This window comes from Pezoporus occidentalis, unplaced genomic scaffold, assembly GCF_034315485.1.
Source record: "Pezoporus occidentalis ecotype Australia unplaced genomic scaffold, CSIRO_AGI_Poc_V1 ctg130, whole genome shotgun sequence".
NCBI lineage: Eukaryota > Metazoa > Chordata > Aves > Psittaciformes > Psittacidae > Pezoporus > Pezoporus occidentalis.
In genome coordinates this window covers 3506936-3521394 of record NW_026913104.1, presented here as the reverse complement: position 1 = coordinate 3521394, position 14459 = coordinate 3506936, and the positions used below count along the sequence as shown (strand labels likewise).

The window sequence follows — 14459 nt, the reverse complement described above, 5'->3', positions numbered from 1 at the left end:
AACTTAGGTATTGGTGTTAAACACCAAAAAGTAGGTGGCATGAATTAATCCAGGCTTGTGCACGTGTGGCTCTGATCTCTATACAGGGCTTCTTGTTGCTGTCATTAAGTAGTAAAATGCCAAACATGGCTCATACCAATTCCACCTCTCACTAATATGTTTTGTCAGCTCATCATAATCTTAAAAGAAACCTTTAAGTGCTGGGAGGCATCCTGGTTTCTAATTAGGCTCAGTCACATTTTGTGGCCTCATGTGCCTATTTAGTCAAGTTAACCTGGCTCATGCTGTTGCTAGCTTCAAACGTATGTACTTGAGATTAGTTTTTCCACTCAGAAAAAGATAAGGTCTACAGTTTCCTCCCCTCAGATAAGCTTAAGAAGAAAAGAAAATGAAGTAATGCCCCTGCCACCCAATATACATGCAGTTCTGTATCCCATCTCCACAACAGCTCCCAAACCAGGACACTCCATACAGAGATATGGCATCATTCTCTGCAGCATGTTTCAAAGCCTGCACAGCAGTGCCCTGAACCCATCCCCTTTCTGCTATGCTCTCAGCTCTTGACATGATCAGCAAGAGAGATGGACTCTCTCATAGCAATATTCAATCTGCCTGAAGCTTGAGCTGCCTTCTGCACCCATTTATTCCTCTCCACTCACCCTAAGGTATGCGGAGAAGCCAGGACTGTGTCCCAGGCAGCCTAGCCACATGCTCAGTGTTAGATAGAACCAGTCTTCAACTGGTTTGGGGTCTGTACAGTAATACAGGATGTTCAAGGAGTTTGCACATACAAGAGATGAGAATGGCTCTAGTGCACTTGCACTATAAAACACTACACACCTAAAGAGTTTTCAGTCTTAGTGCCACAAATATGAAGTGTTAATGGCTTACACTGGCTTCTCAGCAGCTGAGTATACATAAAACCATGTTGAAGGAATGACCAAAGCACCAGGAAGCCACCAAAAACTGAGTCCTAGTTACAGGAACTGTAAAGAACTTAAACTTCTAATGAGGAGATTCAAATCCTGACTGCCAGATTAGGGAATAACTTCTGAATTCATCCAAGACACAGGTTTGAACCAGCCCTACCTGACCCTATCTGAAACTCTTCCAAAGAAATCAAATTGCATTCAATTTCCTAGGAACTGCCCCAGTCTTAGGTACACATTACTGGCATCCAAAGGCAGAAATCAAAGAACTGGGTACTTCAAGGGGTGAAGCAGAGAGCAAAAGAATTAAAGTCATCACAAAAGAGTTTGATAAGCTGTTGTTCACTGCCACTGTTATTATCTGTACTTTCAGAGATGTCACAGTGTGCTCAGCACAAGAAGCATTCACAGATTTTTCCTACCTGGTCAGGTTGAGGCAAAAACCCAAAGGTCATCCAAAAAGGCAGAGAAGTCAAAGCTGACTCCGTCTGCCTCACCACAAAGCACTTTTGGAAACTCCTTTTCATCAACCATTTGCATACTATAAAACATTCCATCTAGCACCATTTTTATCACCATTAAATCCATATGCAGGGGCTAAGTTATCATGGATGCTACTCACAGAACTCTGACAGTGACTCGAGGGAAAAGGGACTGACCTGTCGTGGTGGTGACATGTGTACTGCACAGCACTTGTGCTCCCTTTGAATACAATGTGAAACTTGCTTCAGTAATCCTTCCTTTGTGGTGGCATTCCCTTCTCCTCCAGCTGCCAAAAGGAGATCTGAAATGAACATAATTAACATCCATCAGTTATGGCTTTTTCTTTCCCTTCCTGCTAAGCATCCAAAACCATATCTTGGATAAACAAACAAAACAAAACACTTGGCCTGAACCAAATCCTAGCTCCAAACAAATCTGGAGGAGAAAACGGTGGTTGGGATCTGTCATGTTAAATCAAGTGAAGTAAATTTACCTCAGATGTGTCCATTACTATGATATGTGGACCCCAAACCATTTTGGTGGGTTGGGTAACGTCTTTTGGCATCTTTCAGGATGCAGTTCAAGAGTATATCTGCATTCCAGTTGTGTCTGAGAGCTATTCCAGAGCCAGAAACCTGAGCAGCACAGAGGAAGATGCAGTCAGGTTGGTTTTAGATTAGCAGTCTAGCAATCAGGATCAGAGCATCTCTGTGACCTTGTGCTGTGGCTAACTGAAGTCAGGACTAACTTTGGGATCCCTTTCTCCCCATGGATGTGCCCTTAGGCCTGGACACATCTAACTTCAGGGACCTGCCTGAGGTAGTTCAGGTGAGGGACATCCCCAAGACATTCAGGTAATCAGCATTGAGATTAGTACCTTTGGAGATTTCCATCTCTCACCATCAGTTACAACGTTTTGGGGCAATTCAAGCCAGCCAGTGCCTCAGACCTAGCTCTTCCTTTGTGCTTGGTTATCCTGGCTGCTGTCTGGCTCACACCCAAAAATGCAGCACCTTGGGAAGCCTGCATGACAACCCAGTCTTTCCAAACAGCACTGTCTGTAAAGCTGTAAGGACACACGTATATCTTCAGTCCCCACATGGCACATCTTTCCTTCCCACTGACTTCCCATCACTGCTCTAACTTCTAGGAAACACAAGGGATTTGCTCTGGCATGCGGGACTTAAGGGCAAGACATATTGCTAAAATCAAAGAGGGTGAGAGGCTGCAGGGCTCTGAATGGGTTGCCTTGTCTTTGCAGTTTCCACTGAGCTTGAATTTTGCCTAAAAGGGATTAATTAACACTGGACAACCCCACAGTGATTCCTCATCAGCTCTGGAACAGAGGAGCCCGTCACTATGGTGATACAACATTAAAGGGCTGGGTCCAAAACGTTATTCTGGCAGGAAGATGCATGCACCAGGCCAGAATCTGAGATCCCGGGTGAGCTGGTTGTAACTCTGGTGAGATACTCCAGGCTTACCCTGGTGTCACTGAGATCAGCCCTGGCCTGCAGCCTTTGAGGAGAGCTCCATCCTGTCGTGCAGATGGTTCGCCTTCTAATTTGGAGGGGCTGAATGACTTTGCAAACCTTTGATTCCTGACTGATGTATTCACTTCAGGAGACACAAAAGTACAAAATCTCAGCATGGAGTGACTCCCATGCTTTCTTTTGCTTTCCTTCCAACCCCCTCACCCCCACCCCTTGTCTTTTGCTTTTCTTCTCTCCATGGACAGTTGTATAATTTTGGCCTGTGGCCAGAATGTCTGTCCTTATTAGCCTGGGCTGGCTGGGAGACACCTGCAGCCCATTAGAGCAGGGGGATGAAAAACCATCACTTGTCATAGGTAAAGTAATGACCACTTCGCTCTTTGTTTTAACACACAAGAGGGACAATCGAGAAGGGAAGCAAAAGAAATTACATAGCTTCACCATCACACCTGCCATTGACTGGACTCAACTGTGGGCACTGGGTTGTATATTTCTGTGGTAAGTAACTCTAGTGAATTGTTGTCACTTCACACCAGCAAGGATTTCAGTTCCTTGCATGTGACATGCACTTGCTGCATTTGAATAGTATCTCGTGCACCTTCTTTTAATTTACGTCTTTATTATGAACTAACTAGGCTCTAGAAAGAAATCTCCCTCTGGGCAAGTTATAACTAGACTGCCTACTGGCATATCCCTCCAATATCCCAGCTGGTACTGGCGGCAAACACTGCCAAATCCAGCAGAGCCTCCATAATGGCAAGGCAAAAGGGCTACAGGATGGGACACTGACACTGCCTCCACTAGAAGGGCTGCGCATCCAGAAGACTGACTAGAGTATAAGCAGTGATGCAGGAGTGGCACTCAGGCTATTGCTGGGCCTCGTGGCTTTATACAATATAATAAACACAAACATTTCCATGATGCATCTAACACAGCAATGCTGGTGAGACAGTGAGAGGCAATATTTGCTCGCTCAGCTCCCAGCCTACAGAAGTCCATCTTACCTCAATGACCAGCTAATTGTGCGTTTGCAGGGCTATCCATCTGGAGATGAGCCCTTCTTACGATTACAAAAATCCTGCTTCAAAAGATGTATTTGTACACAAGGATGGCTGTTACTCAGAAGAGGTGCTGCGTGCCTGCTAGGATGTCGACAGTAAAGAGATCAAAACGTTCTTCAGACACCTTGCTGTGGAGTAGTGCCACAACCAAAACATACCTGGACTGAAGGAAAGGCCACAATCAGACCTCCTGATGTAGATGTCTCAACTGGAGGTGCATGCATGTTGTAGGGGATAGCAGGGAGAGTGGATGTGGGAGGACAGCTAGAGGTCTAAATAATTGATCGTGCTTTTGAACTATGACTACAAAGTAGGCAGCTTAAACACAGCTGCAAGAGTTTTGCTACTGAAAGCGGGCTCGCTCTCTAAGGACTAGATGGTATTTCAATCCCAACAGCCCATTCAGTGAAAATGCCACAGTCAGGATGTCACGAAACCCAGAGCTCCTTCCAAAACTTTGCTGGGTTTTAATCAAACCTACTTGTCTAGCTGCAAGGCAGTGGAGACATTTACCCCAGCAGCTGAAGTTTTCAGTTCTGCATCAAGTGGAGTGCAGCCACTTATAACGAGACAAGGAAAAAAGAAGAAAAGAAAAACTTGTGACCACAAGGGACCCTGCCAAATATTCCCACTGCTGTCCCGGAGCATGGAAAAGCGACTCTGCTATTGCACACAGGTCTGACTATTTGCATTTTTAATAATTCAAGAGTTTAATTAGTATCATGGCCTTAATCAGAGGCTGAAAATACAGCTGAAGTCATCAGAGCTTAATTAGTTTTCATAAAGAATTCTGCAGTCTGAAAACGTCTCTACTAACAGGAAGGTTTCTCCTTAGCTTGATGCTTTGGGGTTCAGAGGAGGTTCTACCTGTTGCTTCTGTACCAGCGCACCTCAAAATCACCAGACAATATTGAGTCAAACCCCTGTCTATCCCTACAGCTTTATTGTACTGGACCCAAAATAATTGACCGGACTGAACAGAGCATCTTAATGTGGGTCTATCCCACAAGCTGCATGGGAATTTCCCCTCTGAAGGAAATACAACATTCTTAGAACATCAACAGTTATCACTGGATCTTCAGTCAAGTCAGCAGGGATGCGGTGCTGAGGGAAATAACTATGCATGGTCAGAAGAATCACCATTTAATACTGGGACTGCAGAAGCTGCTCTGTGGGAGCAAACACTGGTCCCTTGCAGCTCAAGACGGGTGGTGAAACACAGGAAGTTTGGTGCTGCTTCCCTTCTCGAGTGTAAGGGATGGATGTAGTCTCAGGGGGAATTATCACCTATTTTGGCTGAGGGAATCTCAAACCCTGGCAACAGCCATCTATTTACTCACTGGAGAGATTAACAGAATTGTACAGGACATCCTGGATGAACTCTTTCAAACAATATGTGATTTAATGGTGGGATTCATCATCACCCAATGCTGTGGAGGCCAAACATTATAAACAGGTTCAAAAATGGATTAGCAAAATTCATGGAAGATAGGTCAATCACAGACAATTAAATATGGTAATCCGGATACAACTTCCACTTCAGGAAGTTAGTTGGTCTAATGCCCTTCCACCTCTGATTTACTTGTTAAAAGGAAGCCAGAATAATTCTCCCTATGCCAAAACTGTCCCTTGGCTCCAAGCATTAGCTAGAATCACAATAAATTCTTCTTTTTGGCAGGGGGAGGGAGATGCATTTTCTTTCAGTAATGATATTACAGCATGTTATTCATTTCCCTCTGCAGCTCCTGAACCTCTGTGTAACCTCCCATCTCCCTGTCCCCTCAGGAATAAATTAGTGGAACCTACTGGAAGGTGATAGCAATCACAAATACCACTAAACTCCATTTAGTGAGGAATTAGGAATCCAATCACTTATGTACATAGGAAAGGTCTGGCTGGACCATCCTGAAGAAACACTGTCATTGGGAGTACTGGAGCAGGGGAAGGTGCTGGAAACTCAAGATGGAAAAACAGAAGTTGGTTTGTCCACGAGGAAAGTTTGTGGTAACCCCACGACATTTACTGTTGGATTTATTTCCTGACACATGTCTCTGTAGAGGCTAGTTTTATTTATATAAAATAGATACACATATAGTACATTTCATACTGCAGTGTTATGCATCCCCATCCCCTTTGAATCCTGCTGAACTCTTGCAAACTCGTGACCCAAAGAGCAGCTTATGGCATGCGTTATCTGCTCTGTGCTCCCTTTTCTTACCTGCTGCAAGCATTTCTGCCCATTGTCTGGTTTTGAAGGTGTTTAGGGGGTTTGCTGTTGAGCAGAGGACAAGATGACAAATGAGCTAACACACAGCAATGGAATGTAAGTGAGTCTCAGCTATTTTTAATTAAGAAGCGATGACAGCTGACTAAATTCCCTGACACCGCAGTTAAAGGCTCCCTGACCCAGACATTATTGGACACACTCCTAAGACCAATATATATTGGTCCCGACGGTGCTTCTATTATTGTCCCCGCCGTCTCGACAGATGCAGGACTAACAAAATCTATGTCTATTATCAGCATGCAAATAGCGAGATAAACGTGTGCATGCTTATGAGCAGGAGGAGGCAGCAGGTGAGAGGAGGACAATGAAGGGCATTTTCAAGGAAGTGTTGAAAGTGCCAGTGTTTGGCTCCAATAAATGTTCAAAAGGTTTGGATGAATTTAACTGTCATTTTCATTTTTGGTTGGTTAAACCAACGAGAGATTGACCATGAGAGAGGCGGAGAGACAGAAAGAACATTTCCTGCTGTAAGGCAGATGAAAGATAAGAGGCAAAGCAGTATGGTGCCTTGGACTGCCTTTTCTCAGCCCACAGATCACAGGGAGGGCTTAACTGAGGAATCTTTTCTTCTAATTCCCAAACCAGCAACATGACAAAGTGATCTGGATTTTGAAGGATAGGGATTCACCCAGCTTCATATAAGGACTCTTTAGCAGAGATGAAAATACAATCAAGGTGTCCAGCTCCCACTGTCTCAACAGACTGGCAAGAAACTGACTGTTTCAACACGAGACTGTCTTGGAAAGATGTCAAGAGGAAGATACCAAACACAAAAAGACAGTATAAAACTCACTTTTGTTCTCAGGGCTTGCACAGCAATGAATCCAGCAGCAGAGCCCTTTACCTTGAGCTCACTAGTTGGTTTTAGATGGACGGACAAAGGAAAGATTCCCTTTCAAAGGACCATGGAGAAAAGGGTGAGCTGGCACACGCGGCAAAGCCACATACATCACGTACAGACTTGGCATGAGCGAGACAAATACATTAAGGAACATCACCAGGAACTTTCCAGCATGGCTGCAGGGTGGGAGGGGGAAAGAGTTGCTTTCTGCTGTTGCTAAGACAGTTCCCCCACCCTTGCTCTCTCCCAGCCCAATCCACGGGCTTTCTCCTCCCATTGGCTCACCAGCTGCATCGAATGATCATGACAGGTTTTCCTCCTCCCCGCACTATTGGCTTCTGCCTATGGCCTATTATCAGGGGAGAGCAAATCAGACACGTAATCAATAGTTTGTGAGAAGGAACAGGCTGCGCAATGCTACATTTGCATTAAATCTCTTGCTGCCTATGTCTCTGCATTCAGATAAGCAGGGATTAGCCGCCCTGGCCACACTTGCAGAGGTGAGCATAGATGGCAGACAGATAGCAAAGCAGCACTGCAGTGAGCTCTAGGCAAAAGGCAGACGCTGCACGTTCTACTCCTTAACTTCAGACCAGTCTCTACCTGATGAGAAGCTCAGACCCTGACCTCGCAGGCAAACCAGCATGACTCAAGGACCATCGGTGTCCTGCGTGAGCACTGATCTAGATGCACAGAGCAAGCTTCCCTTCTGGTAGCCTGTCTGAACCAGTGTCCCCAGCTCAGGTAATCATTAGGGCATAAAGAAAAGCTATATAGCAGGGGAAGAATCTTCTTTCCTGCAGTACCTGAACTGATGCCCTCTCCCAGCAAGCTTTAAGAACCTTGTTTGGTCTGAGGGCCTTCTAGGGCAGGCAACGAGCATGGAAACACTCCACAAGGCCAGAGAAAGTTTCCCTGGCTTGAACCAGGATGGCTGATGCCATTCAGCTACCATAACAGTGCTGCTTGGTCACTGCCAGCCTTCAGGCATTCAGGAATAGTGGTTCATTTGTCTTGTGCATCCCTGAGAGCCTGGCTCTTCCCACCCCACCAAAACCCCTTTGTTGGGCAGTGAAATAGAGCAGCAGTGGCATGGCTCCCAGGCGCTACCGCAGACCAGGTCAAGACCTGGAGCCAGACGAAGCAGAGGCAGATGAGTTGGAATGTGTTTCCAGCTACGAGCAAAATGGGCTTGTGTTGACACCATGCACCAGTGAAACACCAATGCAAAACAACTAGCTGTTGCCAATAGCTTCAAAACAAACTGGGAAATAGAACTCACTTATCAGTGGTGGGGACCTCAGACACCAAGGCACCAAGCGCATGACCAAGTGTGAGTAACTACTGAACTGGCCTCAGGCCTTAAAGCTTTGCAGTTCAACTTGCCCAAGTAAAGCAGCTGATGAAATAACCCCAGGCACTTGGGACACTGGTGAAATAGCAACCCTTTGGCTATTTTCTTTCACCACACAGGTGAGTCAGCATCCGGACTACGGAAGAAAAACTGGTGTTTCCTTTTCTGTTCAGGACTGCAAGTGACTGGCAGCAGAAGGAACTCAGTCCAGTTTCTAGCCTGTTCCTAATAGACATGTATCCAGACTACAAGAGGTCAGTGAACCCAGCAAAGCCATCCACTGTGGTTGGATGCGCATACATGGATGTTTGCTCTCCCTAAATACTAGATCTTCCTAGCCTGGACGGTCCCCTTGCTCGCTGTCTTTTACGTTATACAGAGGTTCAGTTAGGAAGAGTTTGAACTTGAACTGTTGTAAAATAATACAATTCTGAGGCAAAACATAGGGAATTTTTTAAATGGAAATTTCCACAGCCGAATCTATTTGTTTATATCAGGAATGGGGGTGGTTGGACACAAAACACTGGGTCACTTGAAAAAAAATCCTAAGTGTCCGACCTGGATAAATCCAGTTTTATGAAATCCACGGGGACAGTTTCTTCAGTATAAGCTGGAACTTCAAATTAAAAGGAGGAAAGAGAAAAAAAGAGCACGCATAAAAATCAGGTTCAAATCCCTGCTTGGCCTCACTCAGTGAGGACTCCGAATTAGGTCTACGGTTACTTAAACAGCTTCAAATATTTTGGGATCTCTCTCCAGTTCATATGATCTAAGTTTCATCCTGAGGCAGAACAGGAAGAATGTTTTGAGCTCTCAAAAATGTCCATGACTTCGGACAAATACATTAGACCCAGCTTCCAAATAAATCTGTTCTCTTTTTGATCTTACGTAATGGTCTGGATGTCTGTGTTTTGATTCCTCCCAATTGTGCGCTCAAAGTGGTACAGAGCTCCATGAAAGAAAATTAATGGACTGGAAGGAAACCTACACTTCTTTTCTATCTCTAAACCGGGTGCTTCTTTTCTAGTTACCTTTATGGAGAAGCAAAGCATGAAATTTAGCACCAACCAAGATGATGAAAATGAACTCAAGTAAGAACTCCTGTCATGAGTTAAGCCTGCTTCAGCCACTCAAGAAAACAGAGCCTATGAACAAAGGCTTTTTTAATCAATAAAAGCTTTTTAAATAAAATGAAAGCTCTTTCAGACGAATTCAAGAAGCAACCCACAATGGAAAAGATTCAGTCCCTGATGGCCTAGGATCTTACCTGTTTTCTCCTTACTCTTAGTGCCTACACGAAAACATTTCTCTGGGCCTATTAGATTTGCTGGAGATGGAAAAATAATTAGATTCTTACCATGAACATGTAGGAAATATCCAACGGAAAGGCAGAGCTGGTATGTAATAACTTGTGCTGCTATGACTAGCACAGTGCTCGACTGCTCGCTTCACCACCTGGGGAGGAAGGTGTACTGGCAATATGCTCAGTCCTGAATGACCACGTTGTACCTATCCTTGGCAGGAGAGGCAAACAGCGTGTGCACTTCATCACCTCCAACACTCAGCAGGCACAACCTGGAAAAAGAGGAAGAAGAAATACATGGATGTAAGGAATAATATAATTGATGACCTGACAGGAAAGCCCAAACCCAAGCAGAGGAAAAACTGTGTCCATGGCTCTATTTCCCCATCCTGATTCTGCTTATCATGAGGTAACTGCTTCTGGTCAAGGGCTTAGGCCTCAGGGCTGCCATTCACCACCTGCCTGGCATAGCTGATGAAGAATAAGGAGCCAAGAAACCTGAGAGCTATTTCTGAGCCCACAGCCTGTGTTCCCAGATTTCCAGTTTGAAAGATTTTCATTATTCCTAATGTGTTTCTTTTTAGATTTGTCTTGCCTTAAAAACTATAGAAATATCAATTGTCTGCTTGGTTTTTGTGACAGAGATGAAGCTAGTTTCCATATGCATTTCACATTGTTTCATAAGAAAAAAACCCAATGATATAGCCATCTTTACTTAGCATATTGTGTAACTGTCCACGAAAGGGTTAGATTTCTGCCTGTCTGCTTCTGGTTTGTTTCCCAGTTCCACTTCACTAATATAACTTCTCAAGAAGTTCATATCATTAATAAAGCCAAGCCACAGGAACACTTCTCATAGCTGCTCTATGTCTCTGATGCCAAAGGCTAGTAAAAGGTCTCGAAACTTCAATTTCATCTTTAAATAGCTCTGTGCAAGGTAACTCAATGTTACTAGTCCCATTTTGCTATTAAATAGAGGCACAGAAGAGTGCTAAGAATTGTCCCAGGCCATAAAGTAAGTAGAAAAGGACAACCAAACCCTTTGTTCTTGATCCATAGCCTCTTGCTCTGTCCCAATGGGCAGCATTCTTTCCTATGATTACAAAAAATATTGGGGTCTTCTGTGAAATGGACTGGGATACTAATTTTTGAGCTGAAATGACCAACCCAGCATGGGAAACCATATAAGTGAATATAATACTCTCAACTTCCTGAACTCTCGTACAATAAACAGCTTAACAACTTGTTTCCCACAGAGACACCTGTATTTTAGTAGCAGACAAGAAATGACACACGTATATATATGCAGCCATATGTTCCTTTTTTTCTAGCTATACAGACATATCTATCCATATATGCACAAACATAAGACACATGCATCTATATGTATAGATCAAAGTTATTAAAATTAGAAGGATCTTTGATGTGGGACTTGCCCTGGTCTGGAGAAATGCTAATTGCACCCCAGCACAGCTGTGGGAATGAACTGCCTGCTCTGCACAGCACTGGAGGCACATAAAATGCAAAGACCTCTGTGGAGGAGAGCACAGAGCCAAGACGTTTCCCACCCATCGCACCTATCACCTGCTCACAAAAATGAACTTCCCATGTCTCCACTGGTTAAACCTTGACCCCCGTCCCTGAGCATGAGCCACCCCACAATACTCAGTATCACCACAGAACCTGCCCACCCAACAATTACCCTTTATGTAATTGAAGTGCGGGCATATCTACGCAAGCCGGGATGAGATGGCTGGATGCCTTTGGTACTAACGCCAGTGCTCTTATGAGTGCTGACTCTTAAAGCAAAACAAGTGAAAGAAAATGAGTAAACTAACAAGTTTCTGGACTCATTTGTTCAGAGTGACAGATCCACAAACACATTCCTTTTTTTCAAGCAGCTTTTTATAACCCATAACCCAAAATAAGCCCTGACCCGGCTGCGGTGCCATGTTAAACAGTAATTACTCTATATAAGGCTGACCAAATGGGAATATTTGTGGGCCAGTGGAATGAAATTATTTTAGGACTTACACAAACTTTTGCTGGGAGTGGTGAGACTGGCTGTGGGTAATGTGGCGTACCTAGGGAACAAGTGGACACAGGAGGGGTTTTTTTCTTCCTCTTCCAAGCCTCCATTAAAACTCACTAGGTGACATTAAATGGCTTGCCCGAATTTCTGCTCAAAGGAGACAAAATAAAGAAGTAGAAGTGAGATTTGTTTGTCCCTCTGTAAAAGAGGCTTCGCTATATCACTGTGCACATTTTGAGGTTCTCCCTCAATGTGGCTAACCGTCTCGCCTGCTAAACTCTACCCAAATATATGGCAGAGCAGAAGTAGGCAGAGGTGCAAATCAAGACCCTTGTAGTATTACATGATACCTACCATTGAGATTGCTTTACCACAAGCTGCTGTGCAACATCAGCCACTGAAAGGCCCGTCATCAAGCATGTTCCTGGCTAGGACTGCCACAAATACCTCTATTCCAGGCCAGCCCACATGCTACACGCATGGTTTCTTGCCACCTTGCTGCCACAAAGCCAAACTTATCATGGAGACCACCCTCATGGAAAGTTGGACCTTTTTGCTTGACCTTTACTTGCAATGATGCTAAACTACATCAGTACACACTGCAAAGTCATTTTTCATCCTGTCTACCCTAAGGATGCACTTGCAAGCCTGATCTTTTGGGCTATTCACTTCCTCATTTCAAAGAGCCTGATTTTGAAGCAAGTGGGGCAGCACAGCCTACAGAGAAAGGGACTGTAACCCGGGGCATGTCCTGCCTTGTAGGAGGGCGAGGATCTCTGTGGGGAATCCTAGAAGAAGAGGCTGACAGAGCTCTCAGAGTGGCAATGCTCAGTTCAAAAAACCTGCAAAAATTAGTGGCATGCCATTCTGGTGCAAGTGGCCGTTTTCCAGCTTCCAAAATATCCCTTCTCCTTATGTCACGGTAAAACAGAGCAGAAATGGAAAGTGGTTTAGCAAGCAGGAACATTGGAATTCAAAATAGAATAAGAGAGGATGAAAGCAAATACCCAGACTGTTCTAACCTGTGTTTACAGCCCAAATACTGTACCAATTCCTGTTATTTTCAGGGGTTTCTTCCTGTGTTGTAACATTCTCTCTGGGCTTAAACTTGGCCCATGCAACATCTGACTCATTTGACTAAGCTCCTGGGCATGTGTTACAGGTTTTGCAGATGCTTATCACTAACAACCCCTTCTTCAGCCCCCGAGCCCAATGCAGCACATTACACATGGCTTTTTGCTGGAAGGGTAGGAAGAAAATGACAGCATCTGTCTAACATGAAATTTTCATCCTTAATTAAGGACTTCATAAATAAGTCCATTTTCTGAGCAGGATGGTGGGTGGAAAAATAAAGTAAAGATACTTTTTAATGATCTCGATGAAACTCAAGTCCATTTGCTCATTAATATGCATCTTTGCACCCAGGAACTTCAAGTTAAAAACTCGTTGCTATGGAATTCATGTTATCTGCAGCACTGAGCGCTGACAACGGCCGAACTAATCCTGGGTAGGACTCCTCTGCCTTCACTGATGTAAAACAGATTCACTGTTTTCAGGTTTGCTTTTCATTCTACCTGACTTCCTGCATTCCAGAAGATAACTGCTTTTTATGTCTGTCTCTGATTAGTTCTTTGAATTACCTCCATGCTACATGATAATTCAACACTAAGTCCACCCCGCCGGTCTTCATTCTCCTTCAGTGCCCCACACAGTGGCTGTACCATACTGATACTCATTTAGAAACACAGGAATGCCTTTAAAGTTACGGTGTTAAATGCACAGGTGAGATCAATTTTAGCTGCAACAGATCAAAAGATGTAGCAGGAGGTAACCCAAAGAATAAAAAATCACAGAATAGAAAGAGAGAAAGGAGAAATAAGATAACCATGCAAATGCAATGGGCTTGTATAATACAGTGTAGCCTTATCGTACTTTGGTACAAATATTGTACAAATATAGCAACAGTTTATAAAGCTTCTGAGCTCTTAATTATCAGTTCAATTCACAATTCTTAAGGTCCTTCTAACAGAAAGGAGCAAAAAGCTAATTGCTTCCGTTGATGCTGAACATCTCACCTATAAACAGCTCCTCCTTAGGCTGTTTCTGCTGTGTGGCTGACAGAAGGGACTTCACCAGTGTTGGTAGATCCTGAAAGAGAAGGAAATTCACACTCAGTAGTGTGTGGAATTAGATGTGATGTCCGCATTTTACTGAGGCATTGCTTGCTGGATAGCCCAGCTCTATTCACATGCTGAAAACCTGATACATGCCTAAATAGAAAGTCAGCCTAGGCCTGGAGAACTGAGGTATTTCAGCACATTGGTAAGTGCATGAGAGCCCAGCTGATAGCAGTGGACATGCTTGTCAGTACAACTTGATCAAGAGCCAGCGTCTCTCAACTGAGATCAGGGTGGGCTGCGTTACTTCTCCAGTGTTTGTCTGCTGAAATCAGCAGAGGGACAGGTAGGCACCTCAAGGTTCTTGTTGACCTTTAGGCATATGCCTTACCTGTAGAGAAGCAGAGCTTCCTAACACAGAAGCTGCGAGCCTTAGCAAGAGGCTCTGCTGACTGTGAGAGGAGCCAGGCTCCTACAAGTCCCAATCCACTCTCTCAATGCTCCACTGGCTAAGGACAGCTCCACAGTCATATTTCTACTTCCACTGGCTAAGACTGGC

General features: G+C 44.3%; 1 long non-coding RNA gene across 1 annotated transcript in view; it reads right to left on the bottom strand.

Moving 5' to 3' along the window:
- Positions 1–13886, bottom strand: part of LOC134158662 (uncharacterized) — a 76031-nt gene extending 62145 nt beyond the window's left edge. The window contains exons 1-6 of the long non-coding RNA XR_009962844.1: positions 13859–13886; positions 9806–10023; positions 4448–4525; positions 2897–3029; positions 1906–2047; positions 1589–1713 (exon numbers count right to left, since the gene is read on the bottom strand). This is a non-coding gene — a long non-coding RNA (uncharacterized LOC134158662). The remainder of the gene's footprint in view (positions 1–1588; positions 1714–1905; positions 2048–2896; positions 3030–4447; positions 4526–9805; positions 10024–13858) is intronic.
- Positions 13887–14459: the final 573 nt, after the last annotated feature.